Raw genomic sequence first — 19,603 nt, forward strand, 5'->3', positions numbered from 1 at the left:
TCGTGGGTTTGCTCCAAAGAAAACTAACAGCTATAATTTATCACTCTTTTATAACTAAAAATTAAAGAAGTTGTCTTACTTCAAGAAATCAGAAAAACAAGGTCAGATGAGCCAAAGATATATTTTAAAAGATAATATTTAAAAAATATATATATATTAAAAAAATAAATAAAACAAGTGTTCCTGTTGCTGCCTTGTGGTGGCCCCTTTTTTTCCTCACAGCACTCTCACCCTCATCTTTCAAAAAATCAAAGAGAAAACGTACACATGCCTCAGAGATTGGTTATGCTAACTAGATAAGCCAGCTGCTTGGCAGTGTGGTTGTATATGAGGCATTTCCATCAGGAAAGGGGGCCAAGTCTGAGCAGCACTAGGCTTTCATGTTGTGCTCCTTGGGGAGCCCCTTAGTGTGCACAGTCGAAAGGTGGCTTGGAGGTAGAGCAGTACTTCTGTAATGTTCCCATCTCCCCACAGTCTTCTTCCTTTGCTGCCTCAAGCAAATGCAAGTGAAGACTGAAGCCATCGTTTGAAAATCTTTACTACAGCACATATTTGAAAATTTGCATTCATATCAGATATTCCCCTAACTAGAAAGAAAAGCCCTAGAGAAATTATTCTTGGAGAAGAATAAATGAAACAGAACACAGGTTTATATATAAGGTTATATGGTTTACAAATACTATAATACTCAATCATTTGGTATTTCCATGACAAAATGGTAAGAGGAAGTCTGTATGTTTTGAGGAGTTGCTTTTAATAGGCTTTACTCTGTATTCAAATACTGGATTGAACTTATTGTAAATGTCTTTAACATTGTAGAAAAAAGGAATGAAAACACTGTCTTTTCATCCCTTCTTTACAGTACTGTTTATATGTGCTCAGCATACACCTCCTTTACAAAGAAATACTGTTTATTAAGAGGCACTGCAGGCTTTTTCTATATGTTTTGGTAATAACATCAGGTACAGTTATCATTATGTGTCTTATTTTACCTTAGTAGGTTTTCACAACATGTCAGCATAGTTTTATGACCTTACAGTGATAACATGCTTAACCTGTTCTGGAGCAAAAGAACACTGTTATTTAATTTCAGCACTGTTTCCACTCACCTGATTAGAAATTCAATGTATTTTTATATATTGCACATATACATCCATATCTGTGGAAGAAATGTTATTCTAATAATATTTTTTCTTTAACAATGAAAATATCTTGACACTGGTCAAAAGACTGACTTAAAAAAAAATAATGTTAATAATATATACGAACTTTCAATTATGTTTTAAAAAATTACATATATATTTAATCTTTCTTTTTGCCTTTTCCTGTTGCATTTCAAGTCCTGATTACTTGCAAAATTCAATAAAGGACATTGGCAGCCTCACAATATCACTCACACTGTTGTTGTGGTTTACCCGGCAGGTAGTTAAGCACCACACTGCCATTCACTCATTCCACCCTCTCAAATCCTCCACCCGTGGGATAGAGGTGGGAAAAAAAAAAAAAAACTTGTGGGTTGAGATAAAGATAGTTTAATAGAACAGAAAAGGAAGGGATGATAATAATATACAAAGCAAGTGATGTACAATGCTCACCACCCACCGACTGATACCCAGCCAGGCCCTGAGCCGTGGCAGCCCTCACCCGGCCAGCTCCCTCTATATTTATTACTCATCTTGGCACTGTATGGTATGGGATATCCCTCTGGCCAGTTTAGGCCAGCTGTCTTGGTTGCGTTCCCTCCCAACTTCTTGTGCATCCCCAGCCTCCTCACTGTCAGGGCAGCATGAGAAGCTGAAAAGTTCTTAACTTAGTGTAAGCACTGCTCAGCAACAACTAAAACACCAGTGTGTTATCAACATTTTATTCTAAATCCAAAACACAGCACCATACCAGCTACTACAAAGAAAATTAACTCTATCCCAGCTGAAACCAGAACATCTGGTAATATTCCACTTATTAGTAACATTTTGTTTGCAGCCCATGGAGTCAAATTCTCAAACTTCACCTTAGGGATGCACAGTCTTCTGTACATGTACAGAGAGAAAAATAAATAAATAAAATAAAATAAAATAAAATAAAATAAAATAAAATAAAATAAAATAAAATAAAATAAAATAAAATAAAATAAAATAAAATAAAATAAAATAAAATAAAATAAAATAAAATAAAATAAAATAAAATAAAACAAAACAAAACAAAACAAAATAAAATAATAAAAACTCACAAACTGCAGGAAGAGACTTCCAGACTAGTAATGGGAAATGTTTATCCCAAATCTGCATATGAAAACTTACATTCACCTGTAGAGTTTATGAAGGACTGTAGAAGAGTAATTTCATGTATTAAGAGAAGGAACAACTACAAGAGGAAAGATGGAGTCATACCAATAATACCATCTTAAAGGGAAAATAAATAAGGTTTTGATGTGAATACATGCCAAGAATACATTCTCTTCCACAGGGAATAAGAGTTTTTCTAAGATTTCACTTCTCACGGATTTGCCTTACCTCCCTTTATTTTTCCTGCATTTAGTTCCTGTCGCTAAGGATGTGTTATGATAAAAGTAATTTAAAATATATTAAAGTTCCTCCCTAGTACCTATTTGACCTTATCTGAAGGTCAGTACATTGCCAGATTTTTTCTGTACATTTATAAAACCACAATTTTTTTTCTGATAACAGAATATAAACACTGTTAAACAGAAGCGAAAAGCTCAGGGCTGTCTGTCTGTTAATAGCACCTTTGGATATACTGACAAATTTTCAGAAGACATTGTGTAGAGCTAAGCATTAATGTTGCTACAAAACAAACAAAACAAACAACAACAACAAACAAAACCCACAGGCTGTGTAATTACCTTAGTGTAAAAGTCACGCATGAAAATTAGTAATCCTAGCAAACTATCTGCCAAATTGGAAATGTCAAAATATGTGAACTCAAAATATGTGAACTCAGTACTCAAAATACACGAACTTCTTTACTGATGTCTAGCAGCAACACAGAATGTTTATCACCCCAAGACGTAACATGTTGATGGAAAATTTCCATGCTACAGAGAAGTAACTTTGCTGTGTAAATGACCCAGTGAAAGGCATGTGACTATATCCTGAGCTTTCTTCTTCCATTTCCATAAAGGTGTTGGCATGCAAACAATTTTGCAAGACTGGTATTGTGACAAGACAATAGATTTTTCATTATGGTACTTGTTCACCACTTGGCTTTCCTAAATCTCCTACGTTGTTTTGCACAGTACACATAGTGAGCTTTAACGTGCACATAATATCCTATCATATGTACTTTGCGTGATACAATGATGGTTGTAGATCATTGATTGTTTTTATTGCATATTAGAGATTCAATACCGTACTCAATGGTTTTAATGTTAAGAGAAATGGAGGCAAGAACTACCTTATTTCACCTTGGATAACACCCTTTTATTTCAAGTACTTAAACTGTCATCCTTACTCTAATAGTGTCCCTGACACCCCTCCCCCAGTCCTTCTCTCTGTGATGTAAAATGTAGTTAAAGTAGACTCAATCTACAACCCAGATCATTTTTTATATTGCATTTTTACACTCCTTTGTACGTATATTTGTATAATATATAAATTTAAATATATTTTTGTTTAAGCACTTCCAGGTCCAAAGAAAGCAGGCTGTCAATCACCAAGCTAAATGAGAACATATGGGTATAATGGTATAAAGAAATGGCCATCAGCTACCACAGAGCAGAATGACGTTTAACAAAATGGCAGCTACCTGCTGTAAAGGGTGGTGCCCAACCATAACATGGTGGCCAAAATAAAATGGCAACCCCATGTATGCAAGAGAAGAGTCTTCCTGTTCTGATGGGTGTCACCCTTCCTGGAAGGGTGGTCAGGCATTTCAGGCAATCGTGACAGAGCATGTGACCAGAAGAGAGTAATGGCATGCATTGAATCAGGATAGGTTATCCATTGGATAACCGGAAGAGGATAAATGTTCCCTGAGGCTGCTGGGACAGTGCAGGTTTTATGCCAGAAGGTGCGTGGTGGGACACCTGTCCCTTCTGGTCTTGTAGATGGGAGGTGTAGCTAGGTCTAGCTAGTGCAGAACATCAGAGGAAGCTGCCTATGCCATCCTCGTTGTACTGAATGCCTGAGGGGGATACAGAGCACTTCTATTCTGCTGTTGCTTGGAGACTGGAGAGACTCTAAAGTACCTGAGATGTCAGGCAGCAGAATCACAGAGGTTATCTTAAGTTTACACTGTCTAACACCCCTAAACAGCCAAAAAGGTGTATATAAAGACTCTCTTATAAATAAATAAGTAAGGTATGGTTCTGTTAATATCTGTGCCACAGGCCTAGCAGTCCCATTTATATTTCCAATTGTCAGAAAAGGGGAAGTTAGCCTTGTGGCCTTGGTTGGTGTTGAAGTCAGCATCAGTCCCTTTTCTTTAGCACAGCCAAGAAGAACAACCAAACCCTGATCTCCCTTTAGAAACAGAATAATATGAAGTCTGATGAGAAGCTCTAAGGAGCTCTGCACTGAGTTCTCTAGAGGGTAGTTCACATTACCTAACTGTAGGTAGACTTCCTTCATCTGATATTAATAATATTAGTTTTCATGAGAACACAGATCCATTGATCAAATTCCAAGCCTGAGCAGCACCTTGCTGCTCCAGAGGAGGACATTAGTATTTCTTAGTATTTGCATTAAGCAGTAAAGCACCTAGAAATCTTAAAACAATCAAAAATAAACCCCAAAATATACAAGTTTTCTATGTATTTTTAACTTTACCAATACTTTATTGTTACATTCCAAAGCCCTTAACTGCTATACAAAAGGTCTAAATACATACATAAAATAGGTCTCAAGACATAAAAGGTAATCATGAAGTTCTCGTGTAGCTAGAAAAGCCAGGAGAACATTCTCCCCAGACATCATGACAAAAGTACAGAACCTTAGAGAAGTTTGTTCCTTACAGATGCATGAACAGACAAACTGAGTCAGGTGAGGACTCATCTCTTTGGGAGAGCTGCATGAGACACAGATGAACAGCCAGCATCTTGGGGACCTAATGAGAGCTGGGCAAGCTTAGAGAAAGAAAAACAAATATGGCTCTGGACCGTTGTTTAGTAGATCCTTCTTTAGAAGATCCTTCTTTAGAAGATCCTCTTCTATAAGTGGGAAAATCATCTTTTTTGTCTAATTTGTCTAATAAGGAAGGCACAAACATGCTGGGGTGGGTCCAGACAAGGGCTATGCAAATGGTCAAAGGGCCAAAAAAATCTCTCCTATGAAGACAGGCTGATACAGTTGGGTTTGCTCGTCCTGGAGAAGAGAAGACTCCAGGCAGACATTATTGTGGCTTTTCAATACTTGTAGGGGCCTTATTAAAAAGATGGAGAGAAATATTTTACAAGGGCACATAGTGACAGAACAAGGGATAATGGTTTTAAATGGAAAGACTATGGATTTAGATTAGATATTAGGAAGAAATTCTTTACTATGAGGGTGGTGAGACACTGGAACAGGTTGCCTAGGGAAGTTGTGGATGCCCCCTCCCTGGAAATGTTTGAGTCCAGGTTGCATGGGGCTTTGAGCAACCTGGCCTAGTGGAAGGTGTCCCTGCCCATTGCAGGAGGGTTGGACTAGATGATCTTTAAGGTCCCTTGCAACCCAACCCATTCTATGATGACTTTCCTGACTAGCAGTAACCAGTCCAGAACTGATTATCAGATATGGAATATTTGGATTTTTCTGTGTTTACTTGTTAGATAAATCCCACCCTAGATATTGGGGAGGAAAAGTTAAATGCGCTATAATGCAAGGTTTTAGGGGTAAAGTCTAAACAATGGAAATTTGCAATGTTATTTTTCGCATTTTTTTAAGCATAATCACTTCATTGGTTTTTCTCTCTTCCTTTTTCCCCTTACAGAAAAACTCTTCATGCTTTTATATAACACTTTTACTCAAAAATAAATAAATAAATAAATAAATAAATAAATACATACATAAATAGACTGAAGGCCCATAAACTGCAGAAGAAGTAGAGTGTAATCAGCTTGTGAGTTCTTTCCTTAGAGCTTAGAAAATTGTTCCACAGCTCTGAAGTAGCTGCAATCAGACAGAAGCTGTCTCCTTAAGCAAAAACTCCTTGAAAGCCAGAACGCTCTCTACATGATTCTTGTGAACCTAGCAAGAACTCCCTCCTCCCACGATCATCCGTCATATTTTGTAGAGATTAAAACATAGCACAAGAAAAGAGACAAGGTATTTAAAAAGAAGGTGAAACTCATGTTTAAGGTCCAAGTGACAATGAAATTAAAGTCAATCTGACGTTGTTGAACTTAACCTTTTTACTTCGTTTGCATAGCATTTTTTTTTCAAATTTGCAGCTACTGGATGAGTTTGTTTTCTACCTCTCCAGTTGCTAACATGAAGAAATGTTCATATTACCTTTTCAAGAGTGTTCTGTATGATTGCAACAATTTTACAGAATTGCATTCATGATGAAGTCAGTAGACTCAAGAAGAGTCAATTTCTAATCACTTGGCTTGCCCTGTGTATTCTCTTTGGTTTGCCAGAATACTTCTAAAGAACAGTAGGATAGAATTTCTATCTATTTCATCTCTAATTAAGTATCTGTTTAAAAACAGAAAAGAGACTTTTTTATATTCAGCCACAGGTCCAGACTTTGTGAGTTAGAACATGGGCAGAGGGATGGGAACACAACAGTTGCCTTCTTATAAAGGCAGGTCAAACCTGGGAATTTATTTTCCTTTACCAAGAAGTCTTGAAACATAAATTCCCTGCAACCTTAAAAAGAACAGAAGCAGATTTGTCACAACTAAATGGAATAAAATTGTATGTCCAATCAGTTACTTCTATTCCTTTTCTAACACCTTGTAGCAATAAATAAATAAATAAATAAATAAATAAGCTTAACCAAAAACGTTTTAACTTTAGTCCTATTTGAATCCAAAATGTTAAATGCTTATTTCATTTCCACAAATAAATGATCTTGTTAATCAAAGCCATAAATTTGTGAGAATTTAAACACAAGTAGGTTACCATTTGAAAATGTAAAAGTTTTTTGTATAACCTTTCACTATATATGATGAAATTGTAAATGGGGATTTTACTTGGAAACTACATTCATTGACGATAACACAGTTACATGTTTCTAATGAAGGCATAATGAAGACATACCTTTGTAGTCTTCAGTTAATCACAAAGATTACAGAGGGCAGTGGAGGAACGTTATTCTTTAATCAGCCTTCAAACAGTACTAAGATCATTGCTTATTTTGATTACTGCCTACCAGGGCCCAGACTGTCAGCCTTTGCCTGCTGTCTAATTGCAAGGATTAATCAGCAGTATGGGTTACACCACTTGGCCAAAAGCCATATTCATGATATTCTATTGTTACATGACCCATTTGTAAATTAAGTTGATTATTTTTTTCTCTGATAGGAAACCTCTGAGAAGTTACCATCCAAACTCAGAGAACGACAACCCTCTATGGTGAGTTTATCATGACCACTTGCCAGATGCATACAGACACATCCCCCTCACTTCTGAGACTCCTCTTCACTCCTTCATCTTCAACTGTTCTACCTACTCCCCCATGAGCAGTGCAGGGGGATGAGGAATGGTGGCTGTGTTCAGTCCATAACAACTCCTTTCTGCTGTTTCTTCCTCCACACATCACACACTGTGACTCTCCATGGGCTGCAGGGGCATCTCTGCTCCAGTACCTTGAGCACCCCCTCCTACTTCTCCTCTCCCCTTGGTGTCCACAGGGCTGTTTCTCGTAGTTTTGTGGGGTTTGGTTGGTTGTTTTTTTTTGTTAGTTTTCCCTGTGATGGGGCTGTTGGAGCTGGCTGGAACCATCTGTGTCTGGCATGGGGCAGCCATGCCTTCACCTTACAGAAGAGCTCTTCAGCCACCCTCCACTCCCAGGCCCTCAAAATCTGCACCCTATACAAAAATGAACATGTGATTTCCTCCACTTCCCTCTGGAAACCCCCTTGGAAAGGATGGTATGTATGTAAAGGAGTCCCACAGAAATTATACAGTGAAAAAGAAGTTGCAGTAACATTAGACTATGTGATGATTGAATTGCTGAAAAGAATAGAGTGTTCCTGTGCACAGGACTTTTATCTTTTTAATTTAAAATTTGAATGGACAGTATTTTTCTTGAAGTAGGTTATTTTTTTGTAAAAGTTGTAGCTGTGGTTGGAACAGACTATGTAACAAGTTGTTTTAAAATGGTGATGTATGACTAAGTGGAAAGAAAGGAAAACATTTAAAATACACATAGAAAAACACACAATGCTATAAATATTTCTCTAAGAGAAACAGGTATCTTAATACTTGCTTACTTTATAGGAGTTAGGCACCTTTTGCATAACTTTTATAAAACGGATGGCAGAGGAAATAGTTTCCTACCCTTCTGTCCACCCTTCTATCCCTAGTCCCCTGTGACCTTGAGAAATCTCCTGAGGCAAGTACAAGGATCCATTCCTGTCTTTTCTCAGTTCAGGGCAGGAATGTGTATCATCCATGACTACAGACTATATAGCTCAAGATCCCGGGATATTACTAATTTTCAGAAATACTTTTGTTTAATTCTAATCAAAAAAAGCACTTTAAAGAAATCAGACACTAAAAGCAAGGGCTTTTTCAGAAATACCTGGCAACTTTGTCACTATGAAAATATCTACCACTGTATTATTTTCTTACCCAGTACCTGTTTTTCTTCATCATTCCACACTTCCACACCAGTTTGGGTGGTGAGTTATAGACCTAGTCGTAGGCAGTTTATCATTTGCATATGATCCTTGGAAGGACAGAAACAGAAAAAAAATATATATATATCACAACACAGATTAGGCAAGTCAGTTTTCACCATCTCAAACTGTCAGCCTCAAAGCCTCAGCAAAACTAGTAGAGCTAACCACACACAAAGGTTGAAAATATTGCAATAATAACCATCATCTCAGGTTTGCTATCTCCCATCCAGAATACAAGGCAAAAAGTATCTATATACAGAAATATGCAGTCTGTATGAGCCACAGTGGTTTGCACTGGAAGCTTCTTGATTCAGCATGAATAACAAGAACTTTAAAGAACTGGATTAAAAATCAAAATGAGTCTACTAGACTGACATACTTAGCTCCGACCATGGGCCTCTTCTGCTTGCATATTCAGGACAGCCTTCAAGGTCATAAGTATATGCTCTGTATACAATTTTTGTTTAACAACATTTCTGGAGATATGGTACTCTTCTGCTGTTCCCGTGGAGGAAAAAATGTCTGGAAACTGAAATTACTTGTGTTTAGTAGTTTCTGCTACAATAGTGTAAGACACTCCCAAGGTTTGAGGCTGTGAACTTCCATGTTGCAGTTTTCTTTCCCAGGGCTCAAATTTCTTCCGTTTTTCAGTTACCATTAAAACAAGCAAGACCTGGCAACTGTATTTTACAAAACCAAGATAATTGCACTATAATGTGAACAATTTGAGATATACACAAAAATAACACTTTAATGCAAATTTCTCTTTATTTTTTATATTCTCCTAATCATTCACTCTCCATTAGCGCTCTCCTGCATGAAGTGCGATTCCTCTTCCTCCACTTTGTTCTCTTTTGATCCTTCACATCTCTTCAGTTTTCTCACTACCTGGATTTCATTACAAAGGCACAGTCAGAAAGAGCTATTTTTTCGGACAAGAACAAGCTAACCTGTGGACTTCCTTTTGAATTGAAAATCACATGGATTAGTGTTATTAGTATGTTATAGTGAACACTGGAATGCATCATCCAATATGGAGTACAAAACAAAGTATGCACAAATAATCCATACTTTAACATATATATGCTAAGACATGACTGTTAGGTAAAAATATATACTAAAGTTTGTTACTTATCCAACAGTCACTACTTGTTGATTGCCACGCCATAATGCATAGCTAACCTCCAAGAAATACTGAGTCAGACAAGAAGAAATTTGCTTAATGTACTGTAGAAGAGGTATCTTGGTAGAAGTCTGTTAACGTATACAGTCCAAAACAAATTCCAAAGTCATGAAAACCAAACCACCAAAAAAAAAATAAATCTCCTCCCTCTTCCTTCCCTGCCCCCCCAAACCAACAAAACCACAAAATCCAACTTTAGAAAAACCATGAGACATAAACATACTGGTAACTATGTTCTGAATTCATCCTGACAATTGAAGAAACTAAAAAAATATCTGCTGATACTTTGTCATCATCAAATAAGGCTTGATTTCACACCCTTAAGCTGGGATTTATTTTCTAAACAGAAACTTTGACACTAACATTTTTCACATATAAGCCCTAATAAACATTTAATTAATGATTCTGATAACTGATGAGGCAGTTGATGAGCTCCAAAGTTAACTATCTTCTTCAGAATTTATGTAACTGATTAGGAAAAAAAACTTTGGGCAGAAATGTTGCCACTCTTACAAGTGATAGGTTATTTATCACAAACAAACACATGCAGACTGTAAAAAGTGAGATTTAAAAAAAAAAATGTATTATACAGCATTTACTGAGAGAAATATAACTGAAGAGTTTAAGCTTAAATTCAAGGAATAAAAAATTTCCAAAATGGAAAGAAACAATTTGATACTCAGCAGAACACATGTTGGGGAATAAACAAGCAAACAAACAAACAAACAAACAAACAAAAAATCCTAATATATTAAAACTGTGATCTTTGAAGAGAAGAATTTTCTGTAAAATTGCATATAGTTCTGAATTGCTATGAATATTAAAGCCAAATGAAGAAGCCAAAAAGATAAAGTGAAGCAATTGTTAAAAAGGAAGGTTTGTGTATGTCAGACTATGGGAATTCATGTCTGAAATGTATGGCCAGTTTCCAGTACAGTTAAGTTTATTCGTGAGCAACAAAAGCAGAAGTTTCTTGAGAATACTTGAAATCTATAGTTTACAAATTAATAGGTTTTCAGGTACACGTAGTTCAAATTTGTTAACAGATTTGAAATTGCAGTCATCCAATAAAAACACCATGTACAAACTCATTGCTGCCGGAAATGACTGTGTTTTTGTTTGTTTGTTTGTTTTATAGAGCAAGTCAGATTGAATAACTAGATGTATATGCAAAATATAACTTCATATATTTCTTTAAAGGGGTTCTTTCCCCTTCTGAAAATTACAATCATTGTCACACACAAATGAATATGCAAACATAAACAGAAATCAGTCTAACTCATTGCATTCTTTGCTTACCATATACTCTCTGTGGTACATGTGCAAGGATTCCCTAGGGGTATACAAGGTTAGTGCCAGTACGGACAGGAAGCATTCAATGGAAGAATTAAATCTTAGTTGTAACTCATTACTCATTACAAAATCTTAGCAAACACGCTTTGTTGCATAGTATATTATCTTTAGCTTGCATAACATGTCTGACAAACCTGTGAGAGTAAATACAGAAGAGTGAAAGTAAATATTTTTTCTACTTACATCCAGATTCACCTTATTATGTGCTGTAAAACCCATATATCCTCCTTTTCACAATGACATACTGCTGGTATTGTATTCTCTTAAAATTTGTTACTCTTTTCTAATTTTCTGTACACTTTCTGAACATTTTTTTTCTTATTTCAGAAAGCACTACTCATTCATGACAAACAATAAGCAACCTCATTACTGAGCTCTTTCTGGATGGACTGAATGCCTGTCAAGTACGGCTTTAACTGATAAAATGTGTTGTCATGTCCTGAAAAGAAAAAAAAAAAAAGAGATTGGCATCCTTCTACCTTGCTCCACAGATCTGTCTGTTTTTACACTTCTTTTCTGGGGAGGGATGGTGCTTGAAAGCACCACTGAATTTCAAAAATTGGAGATTTACAAAACAATGAACTAAAAGTAAATGGAAAAATGTTACCCAAAATAGATATAAGTTGTATTACAATTTATATGATGCTTTTATCCATTGAGTAAATGAACGTCTAGGAAGTTAACTGTTCCAAAATGATAGAAATACTATTCCTATTAGCAAGTCTGGACTGCATGAAGTACAGTAATTCTGAAATGAAAGAATATGAGCTCTTGAAAATAGTAATGATACACAGAAAAATTACATCAGTTTTTAACACTAATCTAAATAAGCATAAGCGTAACCACAGTGAATATATTCAGATGTACTGAATATATTCTAAATCTTCAATGAAGAAATAGAAAAGTCACATGTTTAAAAAATTTTGAAAGAGTCAAAGTATTGAAGGACTTAAAAATACTTAGTTTGTAACAATCTTTGTTATAGAACTGAACTTGCTATTGGGAACGGGTGTGATTTTATGTGCATTGTTTGATGCTATGCATAAGTTTTAACATATTCAGATAGTTCAGATGGTTTGAATAAAAAAAATGATTTTGGAGACAGAGAAGAAAATATTTATAGTAGTCATTATAAAGCATGGTTTTTGTCTGATAATAGAAATACAAGTCTTATACAAGTCAATAGAAATTACAAGTCTTACGAGGAGCGGCTGAGGGAGCTGGGCTTGTTCAGCCTGGAGAAGAGGAGGCTCAGGGGCGACCTTATCGCGCTCTACAGTTACCTTAAAGGAGGCTGCAGAGAGGTGGGGGTTGGTCTGTTCTCCCACGTGCCTGGTGACAGGACAAGGGGGAATGGGCGAAAGTTGCGACAGGGGAGTTTTAGGTTGGATGTTAGGAAGTACTTCTTTACCGAAAGGGTTATTAAGCATTGGAACGGGCTGCCCAGGGAGGTGGTGGAGTCACCATCCCTGGAGGTCTTTAAAAGACGTTTAGATGTAGAGCTTAGCGATATGGTTTAGTGGAGTACTTAGTGTTAGGTCGGAGGTTGGACTCGATGATCTTGAGGTCTCTTCCAACCTAGAAATCTGTGATACTGTAATACAGCTTTTTTATATAACATTATGACCAATATTAATCTAACAACAACATATGGACTGTCAGCTTTAAAAATGATAAAGAACTCTGGAAATGTGATTTAATCTTACATGATCTCCATTGCTATTATTATGTATTTGATGGGAAATCTAGAAAAAGTTAGAGGGGGAGATATTTCTGTTGTTAAAGAAAATAAACAGTAAGTAAATGCAACTTAAAGTTAGAATTAAAGTTGGTAGCATATTTAGGGTATCAGTTTGTAAAGCACCTAGTGACATGGCACTTCTTAAATAAAAAATTGGGAAAGCAAGGGTAGAGCAAACAAAACTCAGTGTTATTTTTATTAGAAAAATAACAATGGTAAATTAATCCTGAAAAAAAAAAAAAAAAAAAAAAAAAGCTACTTATCCCACAAATCGAGACATTACATCAATAAGAAAAGGATAACAATTTTGTGAAGCACCACTGTCCTTAAACAGTTAGAGGATTAATTTATCATTTAATACCCAGTACCTTATTGCTACCATGATGGACAAAATTAACACTGAAAGCACAGATTGAAATTTTGCAGATATAATGCAGCTAACAGCAGTTATTCCTTCCACACATACCTTCAACTATTACTACAGAACTGGATGTCAAGTTAAAGTTAATCAAGATTTATACAGTTTTATAAGAATTATGCTTACAGTGAATAAACACAGATTTATAACTTGTTAGGACGGCAAGAACACTAAAATGTCCCATGGTTTCATACATTTATGTTGAAACTGTGTTGTGAAGAAGTATTCTACACTGTCTACTCGAATACAGAATTTTAGCTGGAGCATACTTTAGCAGGGATTATTTACGAAGATGTTTCTGAAGAGATTAGCTATGTTACAACCAGTACATTTTGAAATGAAAGTGATGTGAAAGAGGTAGGTTTGTAATCACTGACTTACAAAGGCAGATCTTAACAGCTTATCTAAGGTTTTTTCTGGCCTTCACATTTTCTGGTGCTCATAATTGATAACTGTAGTAGAGGTATAACAGGTAGAGACAATTCAGTATTCAAAAACCAATTTGGAAATTAATGATATTGTTTGGACTTCTGCATGTAGCTTTCTAAAATGTAAACATACCTAGCTAAATGGTCTGCTGATGCACCAACTGGGAGAATATTCATGCACAAAACATTGGGAACATGAATACAACCATATTGCTTACTCCTGGAGATACATATCTACATTATAGATCAATTATACTGATATTTATACCAATAGGTTTACTTCTCCAAAATAAATTGAACTTTCACAAGCACACTAGATTCACAAATTGAAACATTTCCACAGACAAAAAACAAATGAATGAAGATATTGATCACACTTACACTGATAAAAACACACACTCTACATTCATTTTTGCACAGCTGAAAGAGGGGAATTGATTCATCATAAACATATATTTGCCTTGGAATTGTTTGAGGGCAATGGAGTTTCCAAAGAATTAAAATATTAATAACTACACTATATTATTAAACAGTTTTTACTGTGAATGCTTCAGGTAAACGCAAATAAATATCGGCTCTGGCTTCTGAGATTAAGATATAGGAAAATAATAACAGTATAAAGTAAAATAATAATTTAACATTTCACCTCAGTGAGTTAAGGGTACATATCCTCACCCTGACTCAGAGACATACTACAAGTATTTTGACACAAACACAGAATCCAATCTAAGTTTAAACTGAAAGAACCATGCTGTGTGCAGATTCAACTAATTAAAATTTTAAACATAGCTACCCTATGATCTGTAAAGCATTTTCAATCAATGAACTGTTCTAATTACATCAAATGCTTTTATAAAAGGGGTTTTAATTGCAATCTACTTTAGCTCTCTGTTGGTTAATACATTCACATGTAACGAATGTAAATCATAATTAGGATATCTGGATTACATGGCCAACACAGAGGTCTCAACCATGCTGATGTTTGCAAAAAAATTATCTTTATCTCTACTTAAGGAGACTGGAGATATTTTTAAGTATTTGGTGAAATTTTATTCATGTTCTGGTTATTCAAGGGTATTGTTCTTGTGTTTCAAGGGTAAACATTCAATAAAATAAATAAATAAATTAATTAACAGAGTCATAGAGTCATGGAATGGTTTGGGCTGGAAGGGATGTTAAAGAACATCTGGTTCCAACACTCCTGCCATGGGTTGGGAACCTTCCACTAGACCAGGTTGCTCAAAGCCCCATCCAGCCTGGTCTTGAACACTTCCAGAAAGGGGTAACCCAAAAATTTCTGGGCAACCTGTTCCAGTGCCTCACCACCCTCACAGTAAAGAATTTCTTCTTTATATCTAATCTAAATCTACCCTTTTTTCAATTAAAACCATTATTCCTTGTCATATCACTGCATAGTACCTCTTTAGGTACTAGAAGGCCACTGTAAAGTCTCCCTGCAACCTTCTTTTCTCCAAGCTGAATAACGCAAACTCGCTCAGCCTGTCTTCATAGGAGAGGTGCTCCAACCCCTTGATGATGTCTGTGGCCTTCTTCTGGACTCGTTCTAATACTTCCATGTCCTTCTTGTGCCAAGGGTCCCAGAGCTGAACACAATACTACTGGTGGGTTCTCACAAGGGCAGGGTAGAGGAGGAGAATCACCTCTCTTGCCCTGCTGGCCACGCTTCTTTTGATGCAGTCCAGGATATGGTTGGCTTTCTGGCCTGCAAGCACACATTGCCGGCACACATTGAACTTCTCATTGACCAACAACCCCCCCCCCCATCCTTCTCAGCGCTGCTCTTAATCCATTTATCACCAGGTCTGTACTGATGCTCAGGTGGCCAAGAAGGCCAACAGCATCCTGGCTTGTATCAGGAATAGTGTAGCCAGCAGGACCAGGTGATGTCCTCTCCCCACTTATTGCTCATCCCCAACCTACTGGCTCTGGGGAGTTTTAGAGAGAGTCTGTATGCTGTGCCAGAATTGGTTGGCAATAGGCAAAACATCGTTGTGATACCAATGCTGTTCTAGCTACAAATGCAGATCACAACACTACATGGGCCACTGCAGGGGGTTAACTCCATCCCAGACAGACCCAGTACAGACGTGTGGCTAGTCCTTTTGCTGGTGAAGACTAAGGCAAAAATGTCATTGAGTACTTCAGCCTTCTCCATATGCCAGATGACCAGGTCTCCCATTTCCTTCTGGAGAGGGCCCACATTTTCCCTAGTCTTTATTTTACCACTGATGTAGAAGCCTTTCTTGTTGCTCTTGATGTCTCTGGCCAAATTTAATCCTAACAGGCCTTTAGCTTTCCTAACCTGACCCCCGGATGCTCTGACATTGTCTCTGTATCCCTCCCAGGCTATCTTTCCTTTCTTTCACCTTCCGTAGGCCTTGTTTTTCTCCTTCAGTTTGGACAGGAGCTCCTTGTTGATGCAGACCTCCTGGCGTCTTTTTCACAAACTTCCCCTTTGTTGGAATGCGTTGCTCCTGAGTTTGGAGGAAGTGATCTTTGAATATCAACCAGCTTTCTTGGGCCTCTCTTCTGTCCAGGGTTTGTCCCATGGTACTCTACAGAGCAGATCCCTGAAGAGGGCAAAGTCACATCTCCCAGAATCCAGTATAGTGAGCTTGCTGTGCTACCTCCTCACTGTCCTCGGGATCCTAAACTGAACCATTTCATGGTCACTGTTGTCAAGGCTGCCCTTGAGCTTCAGATTCCCCACCAGCCCCTCCTTGTTAGTGAGAATGAGGTCCATTTTGGCACCTCTCTTCATTGGCTCCTCCACCACTTGGAGAAGGAAGTTGTACTGCTTCAGCAAAGGCCTCGTAGAAGCACAGAGAGAGAAGAAGGAAAAAAAAAAAAAAAGAAAAAAAAAAGCAGTTAATCTCTACTTCCCATCAATGGGTGATGTTCGGCCACATCCTGGGAAGCAGGGCCTCAATATACATAGTAGTTGTTCAGGAGGACAGACACTTCCACAACGAGAGCACCCCCCTCTATTTCCACTTTCTCACCTTTTCTTGCAGAGTGTGACACCACATGGTATGGAATATCCCTTTGGTCAGTTTAGGTCAGCTGCCCTGGTGATGTCCCCTCACCATCACTTGCCTATCCCCAGCCTGCTGGCTCTGGGGGGCTTGGAGGGAGTTATGCGGTGTCAGTATTGTGCAGCAATAGACACAACACTGGTGTGATACCAGTCCTGTTCTAGCTACAAGTGAAGAGCACAGCTGTATGGGCTGCTACAGGGAAAGTCAACTCCATCCCAGCCAGACCCAGCACACTATAAGAGTTTCTGTTTTGTTTTGTTTTGTTTTTATTGTGTATTTATATAACATGATGTCACCTCAACATTTGTGATCTTAGATGTTACCAAAGAAAGAATCCTTTCTTCTCTGTTATTATTCTTTTATTGCAGTGGGTGTAGGAGTCAGCAACAGAGAAGAGGAGATATTGTGAAAGATCTATAGGTCTTGTATGTATTATAGGTATTGTGAAAGGCCTATAGCATGAAGACCCTGAATATGACTTTATTGCTTGACTAGTGCATTAAACATCATCTAATTCAAGGTTGATTGAACTTGACTGCTTGGTTTTTAAGAGACACTTAGTTTTGATTGACCAAACAATCTCAAAAAAAAAAAAAAAAAAAAAAAGATGACTCCTGTTTATGCATCACAACTCAAAGAAAGACAAAATGTTACAGGCTTGCAGAAATCAGTTCATCTGACATGATTGAAAAGGTGTTACAAAAAGTGTGGTCAAAGACTGATTTATATCTAAATAAGACTCACAAGCACAAAATGCTTTGCCAATTTTATCACTACCTTTTCTGCTAACTCCTTGTCTAGAATTCTAGGTTCTATTTCAACGGTTCAAAGATCAATATGAAATAAATAGTTTATTAGTCTCTTGCTAGTGTATCTCTCCTCCCTCATTTTAACAATAAAAGATTATATATTGCTAAAAAATGTGGACCATACTTTTATTATGTAATTTTTGGGTAATTCCTGTCAATTTACAGAATAAATAATACAAAATAAATTGACTCATTGCTCAATACATTAAGCAACTACTGTATTTTTTCCTTATACACACTTACGCCTCTGAAGTTTTCAGAATTTTTTGATACTCCAATATACAAAAAAGACTTAATGGGACTTAGAGCACTTGTAGTAATTTACTGATATTTACAGTATAATGTACAACTATGCTCTTCAAGCATCATTTACCTTAAAATTCTATAATTTACAGGAGTTTCAGTTTCTTAGTAATAAACAGATATGGTATTGTTTTGATTGTTTGAAAAGGTCATAGAGAAAAAAATATATACATTTTTCTCCTAAATAAATAGTTTATGTATCCTTTTGAGGCCTGTATCAGAATTTAAAAAGTTAGAAAAGGAAGCAACTTAATAGAATGAAATAGAAAGAGTGCCAGTGTGAACTACAGAAAAAATAAAAATAAAAAAATAAAAAAATTAGAAATAACAGATCTTGCCTACAACCTAAAAAGAGATGAACACAGTAGATTTACCTTCTTGGATACCTATACTGATACCATTGAATTAATCTTTCCCACAGAAAGATCCACATGCTTGGATTTGTAGAGATATTTGAGATATTTAAGATATTTGTAGAGATATTAGAGATGTCTGCATGGCCATCAGACAGATAATCCCCTAAACATAGCCAACATTTTCACAGAATGTGACTCCATAACAAAAAAGAGCACCTTTACAACATTTGCTTTCCCAGTAACCTCAGTGACTGAATATGTTTGCACAGTTTGGGTCCTCATGTTAGCTTAAACACAAAATATCTTTTTGATGAGAGGAGGAAGACAATCCCTCAGACACCTAGTCTTTTACTATATCATTTGTTCTACATTGTTGAATGGTTCTGGTTCTACTCACTTGCTGTGGCATCTTCGCTGTAGCAACTTTTGTTGAAGATAAAACCAACTACTCATCTAGAAAATATACACAGTGACAACTGTCTGAATAGAAATTGGAAGTGATGACAAATTCATCTATGCAAATTATTGGAGTTTGAACATGAAAGATGAAAACAATTATGTTTTAAAAGCTGTGTTAATTTATTCCACAATTACAAACCCCATGTAAAAAGTGAGGTAAGTTGGTTCGTTTTTATTTGGTTTATAATGCACAAAACCTTTTCTATAAGGCCTGTGTTCATATGAGATGAACATGAATAATTCTCATTAAAAAAAAAAAAAGAATACTGTATCATATTTTTTAATAGCAAAGCTTTACATGACTCGATGCAGTAATGCTATTCCAGCCATAAATCACTGTTTTTCTTTTTTTTTTTCCCAGAAATATAAGAAATATCAGGAAAAAAAAAACATTAATTTGCCATAAAGGTGAATTATTTATAAAATTTAGTTAAACAAATATAGATGTCAAGAACCTTTTCAAGTGTATTTTTGATGGGGTAATATAAAACCCTCTCTTTTTTTTTTTCTTCTTGTATTAGTAAGATAAAACTTTTTAAATCAGAAACACATATTTTAGCATTGGCAAAATATTTATTTTTACAGTCTATCAGATGCAGGATAAAATCCCCGATGAAATGATGGACATCATCCTCACAATCATGTTAGCTTAAGTTTTAAGCTGAACCCAACCCTGAATTACCTAATCATCATCCTACTGCTTGCTTCT

Source organism: Anser brachyrhynchus, assembly GCF_964034855.1.
Source record: "Anser brachyrhynchus genome assembly, chromosome: 1".
In the NCBI taxonomy this organism is placed as follows: Eukaryota; Metazoa; Chordata; class Aves; order Anseriformes; family Anatidae; genus Anser; species Anser brachyrhynchus.